The 9,537-nt window shown below is 43.4% G+C and overlaps 1 long non-coding RNA gene across 2 annotated transcripts; it reads left to right on the top strand.

Moving 5' to 3' along the window:
* The first annotated feature begins 6,079 nt into the window (after positions 1-6,079).
* LOC108517892 (uncharacterized) lies at positions 6,080-9,055 on the top strand. 2 transcript variants are annotated; one of them, XR_001882240.1, is made up of 3 exons: positions 6,080-6,734; positions 7,915-7,993; positions 9,020-9,055. It is a non-coding gene; the product is annotated as an uncharacterized LOC108517892 (long non-coding RNA). The 2 variants fall into 2 exon arrangements; XR_001882241.1 differs by lacking the exon at positions 9,020-9,055 and having other exon boundaries at positions 6,083-6,734; positions 7,915-7,994.
* Positions 9,056-9,537: the final 482 nt, after the last annotated feature.

Raw genomic sequence — 9,537 nt, 5'->3', positions numbered from 1 at the left:
TTTTTTTTTTTTTTTTTGAGACGGAGTCTCACTCTGTTGCTCAGGCTGTAGTGCAGTAATGCAATCTGGGCTCACTGCAACCTCTGCCTCCTGGGTTCAAGCGATTCTCCTGCCTCAGCCTCCTGAGTAGCTGGGATTACAGGCACCTGCCATTGTGCCACCTAGCTAATTTTTGTATTTTTAGTAGAGATGGAGTTTCACCGTGTTAGCCAGGATGGTCTTGATCTCCTGACATCGTGATCCACCCGCCTCAGCCTCCCAAAGTGCTGGGATTACAGGCTGAGTCACTGCACCCAGCCCTCTATTTCTTTAAATAAATGTTTTAATATTACACTTTAAAAATAAAGACAAGTTAACAACATATATAGTTAAAAAAATTAGACCACATATGAAGATACAAAAATTTAAATCACAGGTGTATAAAAATATTCACACATAATGTACATACTCTAATGCTGTTTATTTCTAAAAGAGTGTTTTGTTTTGTTTTGTTTTGAGACAAGGTCTTGCTCTGTGTTGCCCAGGCTGGAATGCAGTGATGTGATCATAGCTTACTGCAGCCTTGACCTCCTGGGCTCAAGCAATTCTCCCACCTCAGCCTTCCAAGTATATGGGACTACAGGCACACACCACTGCACTCAACTAATTTTGTATATTTTTAGTTTTTGTAGAGATGGGGGTCTCCCTATGTTGCTCAGGCTGGTAATGCTACTTATTTCTAATTTTTCTGATCAAGACAGAATTATATATTTTATAATCTGCTTTTCTGTTTTCATCTAAGAGTCCATGTCAACAGATCTACTTTATTACTTATAATGGCTGTATAATATTCCATTTACGTATCCAACTCCAAATTTGGAAATATCCAATGTCCAATGACCTAAGTGTTAGTAATTTCCAAATTTTCAATATAATTACAAATAAGGCTATGATAAGTGTATTTCTCTCTCTCGGCATATGTGTATATATATACACACACACACACATATATACACACACACATATATGCACATATATGCACATATATATACACACATATATGCATCATCATTTCATGTATTCCTTAGAATACCAATAATCTACAAAGTTACACAGTTTACACATTTTTTTGGTTGTTTTGTTTTGTGAGACAGGGTCTCCCTCTGTCACCCACGCTGGATTGCAGTGGCGTTATCTCGGCTCACTGCAACCTCAGCCTCCCACACGATCCTCTCACTTCAGCCTCCCAAGTAGCTGGGACTACAGGTACACACCACCATACCCGGCTAATTTATATATTTTTAGTAGAGACAGGGTTTCGCCATTTTGGCCAGGCTAGTCTTGAACTCCTGGCTTCAAGTGATCCTTCCGCCTTGGCCTCCCAAAGTGCTGGGATTATAGGTATGAGCCACTGCACCTGGCTAATGTCCATTATATATTGTTGAAAAGGCAAAAGGCAGCATTTACTGTATGAATCCCATTTATATAAGATTGTATGCATATATATATATATTTATTATTATAATAATTATTTGAGGCAAAGTCTTGCCCTATTGCCCAGGCTGGAGGGCAGTGGCACAATCTCGGCTCACTGCAACCTCTGCCTCGTGGGTTCAAGCAATTCTGCCTCAGCCTTCCGAGTGGCTGGGATTACAGGCAGCCGCCACCACACCTGGCTAATTTTTGTATTTTTAGTAGAAACGGGGTTTCACCATGTTGGCCAGGCTGCTCTTGAACTCCTGACCTCAGGTGATCCACCTGCGTTAGCCTTCCAAAGTGCTGGGATTACAGGCTTGAGCCACCAATATACATTGTATCTGTAGGTATATTTATGCATGTTTTAGGATCTCAGTCTTTCCTTCCTTCCTTCCTTCCTTCCTTCCTTCCTTCCTTCCTTCCTTCCTTCCTTCCTTCCTTCTTTCCTTCCTTCCTTCCTTCCCTCCCTCCCTCTCTCCATATTTTTTCCTTCCTTCCTCCCTCTCTCCTTTCCTTCCTTCCCTCCTTCCTTCCTTTTAGAGTCAGGGTCTCACTCTGTCACTCAGGCTGGAGTGCAGTGGCATGATCATAGCTCATTGTAAGCTCGAAATCCTGGCTTCAAGTGATTCTCCCACCTTGGCCTCCAGAGTAGCATAGAACTGCAGGTGCATACCACCATGCCCAGTTAATTTTTTTTTTTTTTTTTTTGTAGAGAAGGGTCTTCCCATGTTGCCCAGGTCTCAAACTCCTGGTCTCAAGCAATCCTTTGGCCTCAGCATCCCAAAGTGCTGGTATTACAGGTGTGAGCCACTGCATCTGGTCCTTTCTTTTTTAAATCAACTTTTTTTGTTTGTTTGAGACAGAGTTTCGCTCTTGTTGCCCAGGCTGGAGTGCAGTGGTGTGATCTCGGCCCACCAAAACTCCGCCTCCCAGGTTCAAGCGATTCTCCTGCCTCAGCCTCCCAAGTAGCTGGGATTACAGGCATGTGCCACAATGCCAGGCTAATTTTGTATTTTTAGTAGAGATGGGGTTTCTCCATGTTGGTTAGGCTGGTCTTGAACTCCTGACCTCAGGTGATCCTCCCACCTTGGCCTCCCAAAGTGTTGGGATTACAGGCGTAAGCCACTGCACCCAGCAATCAACCTTTTAATTTTGGAATAATTTTAGATTGCAGAAAAGTTGCTGAGATAGTGGAGAGTTCCCACATGCCCTTTACCCAATTTTGTTAACATCTTACATTAACCACGATACACTTGTGAAAATTAAGAAATTAACATTGAGGTATTACGGTTAACTAAACTACAGACATTATTCAGATTTTACCAGTTTTCCCACTAATGTGCTTTTCTGTTACAGGATTCTATCCAGGATGCCATATTGCATTGAGTTGTTATGTCTCCTTAGTCTCTTCTGATCTGTAACAGTTTCTGAGTCCTTTCTTGCTTTTCCTAACCTTGACAGTTTTGAAGAGTACTGGTCAGCTATTTTGTAGAAATTTGGTTTCTCTGATGTTTTCCCCATGATTAGAGTAGGGTTGTGGGTTTTTGAAAAGGATATTACAGGGGTAAAGTGTCCTCATCACATCATTTCGGGGGGGGAGGTCTATGATATTAACAAGACATTGCAGGTGATGTTCACCTTGATCACTTGGTTAATGCATTGTCTGCCAAGTTTCTCCACTGTAAAGTTATTAATTTCCCCTTTCCATACTGTGTTGTTTTTTTTTTTCTTCTGAGACGGAACCTTGCTTTGTCGCCCGGGCTACAGTGCAGTGGCACTTGGCTCACCACAACCTCCACCTCCTGGGTTCAAGTGATTCTCCTGCCTCAGCCTCCTGAGTAGCTGGGATTACAGGTGCGTGCCACCATGCCTGGCTAATTTTTAGGAGAGACAGGGTTTCACCATGTTGGTCAGGCTGGTCTCAAACTCCTGACCTTGTGATCCACCCGCCTTAGCCTCCCAAAGTGCTAGGATTACAGGTGTCAGCCACTGCGCACGGCCTCCATACGGTATTCTTCGGAAGCAAGTTAGTAAGTCCAGCCAACACTAAGGTGGAGAGGAATTAATCTTCACTTCCTAGTGAAGGTTTTATATATATGTATATATATAAAAAATTTGGAATTCTTCTGTAAGGAAGATTTGTTCCTTCTCTATGTATTTATTCTATTATTTATTTATATTAGCATGAACATATGTATACTTAGTTGATACTTTTGGTTATAATCCAGTACTGTTATTTTGCTGCTCAAATACTTCCAGCTTTGGCCATTGGGAGCTCTTTCAGGTTGGCTTCTCTGTTCCTTCAACTGTTTTCATTCTCTCTCTCTCTCTTTTTTTTTTTTTTTTTGCCACTTTCTGTATTTTGGTATATTGCTTTAATTTTCTGTATTAGCATGATTAGAAAATCTTAATGATTAGAACATTAGAGGAACATAGAGGCATAGATGGTTATTTTCACCTTAATATTGTGGAAAAAAGACCTGGCAACTACTTTGATGGTTTACCAACTGATTTCTGCTTGTTTCTCAACTGCCTTGCAAGGCAAGTAAGACAGCAAAGAATTACTTCTCACAGAAATTAAACTTCAGTAGATATCTGTGAGTGGCAGGTAAAATGATAGCGATTGGAATAAACTTCAATAGTTTTCAAGTGTTGTGCATGTTAGGTTCAGTTAAAAAAATTTCCAGGCCCAGTGCAGTGGCTCACACCTGGAATTCTAGCACTTTGGGAGGCCGAGGCAGGCGGATCACTTGAAGTCAGGAGTTCAAAACTGGGCAGGCCAATTGTACTAAAAATACAAAAAAATTAGCCAGGCATGGTGGTAGACACCTGTAATTCCAGCTATTCTGGAAGCTGAGGCAGGAGGATCACTTGAACGTGGGAGGCGGAGGCTGCAGTGGGCTGAGATTGTGCCATTCAACCTGGGCGACAGAGTGACATCCTATCTCAAAAAAAGAAAAAAAAAAATGTCCAGGAGAGGAGTTTGCATTAAATCACTCAGTAACACCGACTGCACACCTTTGTAGTAGGCATTGGGAAGGTGGGGGAAAAAAAGAGGGTGGTAGGTTGGGGTGGGGGCATGAGTTAGGAGGTAAGATGATGGCAAGTATGCTTTTGAGTAATGAACTTCTGTACCATACCAATTACCTAGGGGAGTGGTAGATCTTAAGGACAAAGATTAATTGATTGATTTTGTTTTCTTCTCAAATTCCTTTTACCAAAAGACAGAGATAATAAAACAATATTTATATTTGAGAGGTGGTGATGGTTGTGGTCAAAAGGACCAGCTGAAAGACATAATGTCCAAGCAAGGTGAGGGAAAGCTCTGGGGGCAGGCTGTAATAACCATAACAGCAAACACGTACAGTGAACCAGGCACTATTTATCAACAGTTTATCAACCCATTAAAAGCTTATTACAGCCGGGCGCAGCAGCTCATGCCTGTAATCCCAGCACTTTTGGAGGCTGAGGTGGGCAGTCACCTGAGGCCAGGAGTTCGAGACCAGCCTGGCCAACATGGTGAATTAGCAGGGTGTGGTGGTGTGTGCCTGTAATCTCAGCTACACGAGAGGCTGAGGGGGGAGAATCACTTGAACCCAGGAGGCGGAGGTTGGTTGCAATGAGCCGAGATCGCGCCACTGCGCTCCAGCTTGGGCGACACAGTGAGACTGTCTCAAAAAAACAAAAAACAGTCTGGGAGTGGGGACTCACGCCTGTAATCCCAGCACTTTGGGAGGCCGATGTGGGCGGATCACCTGAGATAGGGAGTTCGAGACCAGCCTGACCAACATGGAGAAACTCCGTCTTTACTAAAAATACAAAATTAGCCAGACGTGGTGGTGCAGGCCTGAAATCCCAGCTACTGAGAGGCTGAGGCAGGACAATCGCTTGAACCCGGGAGGCAGAGGTTGCGGTGAGCCGAGATCGCGCCATTGCACTCCAGCTTGGGCAACAAGAGAGAAACTCTGTCTCAAAAACAAAAAGAAACAAAAACCAAACAAAAACCTTATTACAATCCTGTGAACTAGCTACTGTCATTACTATAATGTAGATGAACAAACTGGACATGGACAGTTGACAAAACATCCCCAACTACACACTAGGAATGAGCTGGGATAGGAAATCAGACACTCTGACTCTATTACTCCAAATGCCATACACACGAGCTGACTTCGGAAAAAAGAGAAAGTACTGTTCACACAATACTAACTGGTTCTAGGGCCACTGTTTCCTTGCATTTCTTTTTCCTTCTTGTTAGGAACATGTATCTTTGAAGGAGGTATCATTTCTCCCACAGTTCTCCATTTAACGTTCCCTCGGTGCAAGCACCACCGAGGCCACACATAGCCCCAGAGCAGAAGTAAATTTGCTTCCTAGAAACCCTCACTGTATCCAGATTCTCTCCCAGAGGAGCCATGAGTTCTCACGGGTGGCACTTTTTTCTCCAGCTGATTACACTGTTTTTCTGTACCAGTTAATCCAACTTCTAACTGAATAAAGGCAGTTTTCTTAAAAAAAAAGAAAAGAAAAAAAGAAAAGCGAAAAACGGAACGGAAGGAAGAGGAAAGAAAGGAAGGAAGAAAGGAAAGAAACGAGAGGGACAGAAAGAGAAAAAGGAAAAAGAAAAAGGAAAGGAAAACAAGAAATGGAAGGGACCTGCAGAAACGATTCACCACGCGCGGCTGACCCTGGGAGGAGCCACAGGTTGAACGAGTGCCTCCCAGGCTGGACGCCCGCCGCGGACACCGCAGACAGTCCCACCCGCGGCGGCTACAGCTACTCTTCTGAATTTCGGAAAGAACCTTTTCCAGCGGGACCGGAAGCCCGGCGGGGACCGTAGCGGGGACGGACTGACCTACCGGCCGTTCTTCCGGGTCCGGAAGGTGATCTCCACCCGTCCTCAGAATCCAGAGGCCCGGGACTGTAGGTAGGAGTTAAGTGGGTAGGGTCCCTTAACCAGGGTTGTCAGGTGTGGGTGGTGTGTGTTGTTTCTCCTAACGTGTCAGTGGCACAAATCACGCGAACTCATAAACATGGTGCGTTCGGAAGCCTTTCCAAGATGCATTTAATCCCTGCGTAAGCCCACGTTAAGCATTCACGAAGGCATGTGCTCTGTTCTCTCGGAAGCGGCCGGCCGGCTTCCCCTCGTCGGGCGCCGCTGCGGGTGCAGGTCCTCAAGTCCCAGCCTCCCATGGGCCCAAGGCCTTCGGGGCTCCAATTTGAGGCGAAGCCACCCCAGTTTCGTAATTTTTCTGCAGTGATTTATTTTTACCTTTCAGGTAAGTTCGAAAGCTTCCAGCTCACTTTCAGACATTTTCACTAACGCAACTACGTATTTGCAACACACTTTTTTCAGATTCCTTGACAAGAATATCCTAGTGACCAAACAACTTACTGGGAGTCAGAACGTCTGGGTTCTAGTCTTGACTGCCATTAACTAGCGGTATGACACTGGAGACGCCTTTTTGACCCCTCTGGATTTTTGATTTCCTTTTCTGTAAAATGAGGAGCTTGGAATAAGTGACAAATTTCCTTCCAGTTTTGGTATTTGGGTTATTTTTATGTCTTTATTTATATCTTTATTTATATCTTTCCACTTCCTGCCTCAATTACATATCTGTGCTTTGGTTAATATCTTGTAGTGTCCTTCCTCCCATTCCATTAATCTGTGCTCTTCTCAAATCTGGTTTCATACTCGTTTAAAAATTATTTTCTCAAGGAATCCTGTGTTTCCCGAGCACTCTACTTTTGGTCCAGGGGCACAACCGTAAGTATGTGCCATTCTTAAAAGTATTTAATGTGTGTAAATACTATTGAATGAATTTCCAAATTTTTTTTTTTCTTTGGACAGAGTCTCACTCAGTCGCCCAGGCTGGAGTGCAGTGGCGCGATCTCGGCTCACTGCAATCTCTGCCTCCTGGGTTCAAATGATTCTCCTGCCTCAGCCTCCCAAGTCGCTGAGATTACAGGCGCCCGCCACCACGCCCGGCTAATTTTTGTACTTTTAGTAGAGATGGGGTTTCACCATGTTGGCCAGGCTCTTGAACTCCAGACCTCAGGTGATCCGCCCGCCTCGGCCTCCCAAAGTGCTAGGATTACAGGCATAATCCACTATGCCCGGCCTGAATTTCTAAATCTTAATGTGTTTATTTCATTGGCATTAAGTCAGATTTTTCCTTGATCTTTACTTGAATAAGCCTTTTAAGGTAAAATGCTTGCTCGATTACACACACATACGCAACCTCTTAATTGTCTGAAGGTAAACAAGTTAATGACTTGTGAATATTTTTAACTTATAAGCAATGAATCCTCAAAGCTTATAAGCCAGTATTGAAACATGTGATATGGTTTTAAAATAGCTGATGATAAAGTATTTACATCATCCCATTTTCTCCTCATAGTCTTGTAATAGGAAGGACAGATATTCAAACACTTATTTATTTATTTATTTTTTAACAGAGATCCAGAAAATGAGGCCCATAGGAAACAAGTGACTTGCTGAGTCCAGATAACACTTACTATCAGAGTGAGTGTCCAGGTAAGTTTCCTTTATTGCCCAATAAGATACTTTCTTCACTATACTGTGCTTGTTTCAGTTACCATTTATTTTCTTTCTTTTAAAAAGTATTCAGTATAGGCCAGGCACAGTGGCTCACGCCTGTAATCCCAGCACTTTGGGAGGCCAAGGTGGGTGGATCACCTGAGGTCAGGAGTTCAAGACCAGCCTGACCAACATGGTGAAACCCCGTCTCTACTAAAAATACAAAAAAATTAGCCAGCTGTGCTGGCAGGCGCCTGTAATCTTAGCTACTTGGGAGGCTGAGGCAGGAGAATCCCTTGAACCCAGGAGGTGGAGGTTGCAGTGAGCCGAGATTGCACCATTGCACTCCAGCCTGGGCAACGAGAGCAAAACTCCATCTCAAAAAAAAAAAATTCAGTATATTCTATTTACCATGTCAGAACCATAAATTTACTATGTTAGAACCATAAAATACACTTTGGGAAGATTGGTTGAAATGTAACATTTAGGCTAGGCATGGTGGCTCACACCTGTAATCCCAGCATTTTGGGAGGCTGAGGCAGGTGGATCACCTGAGGTCAGGAGTTTGAGACTAGCCTGGCCAACATGGTAAAACCCGGCGTCCACTAAAAATACAAAAATTAGCTGGACACAGTGGTGCACACCTGTAGTTCAAGCTACTTGGGAGGCAAAGGCTGAAGAATCGCTTGAACCTGGGAGTCAGAGGTTGCAGTGAGCTGAGATCACACCACTGAACTCCAGCATGGGCGACAGAGCGAGACTCCATCTCAAAAAAAATAAAAAGAAAGAAATGTAACATTTAATGTCTAGTTATCTAACAAAGATCACCCATCCAGAGCCTTGATTTCTTTGGTCACATCAAATAACTATTATCATTTGTGAACGATTTTAAAGAATATCTAGTAGAAAATATAAATATATTTATATAATATATATGTTGTATATAAATATAAAATATAAGCATATTGTAGAAATGCCATATTATAAGAGAAATCATTTAAAAAAAATTTTTTTTTGAGACAGAGTCACGCTCTGTCTCCCAGGCTGGAGTGCAGTGGTGCAATCTCGGCTCACTGCAACCTCTGTCTCCCAGGTTCAAGCAATTCTCCTGCCTCAGCCTCCCAAGTAGCTGGGACTACAGGCATGTGCCACCATGCCCAGGTAATTTTTTTGTATTTTTAGTAGAGATGGGGTTTCACCACATCAGTCAGCCTGGTGTCGAACTCCTGACCTCAAATGACCTGCCTGCCTTGGCCTCCCAAAGTGCTGAGATTACAGGCATGAGCCACTGTGCCTGGCCAAAAATTTTAAAACTTTGTAAAAGTTTATAATTTTGTTCAAGATAGCTTTATATGTATTTTTATTAGAGACGAGGTTTCACCACGTTGGCCAGGCTAGTCTCAAACTCCTGACCTCAGGTGATCCGCCCACGTCGGCCTCCCAAAGTGCAATTACAGGCATGAGCCACCATACACGGCTGGAAAACGTGTTCTTTTACATTGTTTTGTCGTTCCTGCCCCTAAAACTGAAAAGCAAAGCCA

Source organism: Rhinopithecus bieti, unplaced genomic scaffold, assembly GCF_001698545.2.
Source record: "Rhinopithecus bieti isolate Rb0 unplaced genomic scaffold, ASM169854v2 scaffold_43208, whole genome shotgun sequence".
In the NCBI taxonomy this organism is placed as follows: Eukaryota; Metazoa; Chordata; class Mammalia; order Primates; family Cercopithecidae; genus Rhinopithecus; species Rhinopithecus bieti.
Note: the sequence above shows the minus strand (reverse complement) of the source record. Positions and strands in the feature narration are given on the sequence as shown.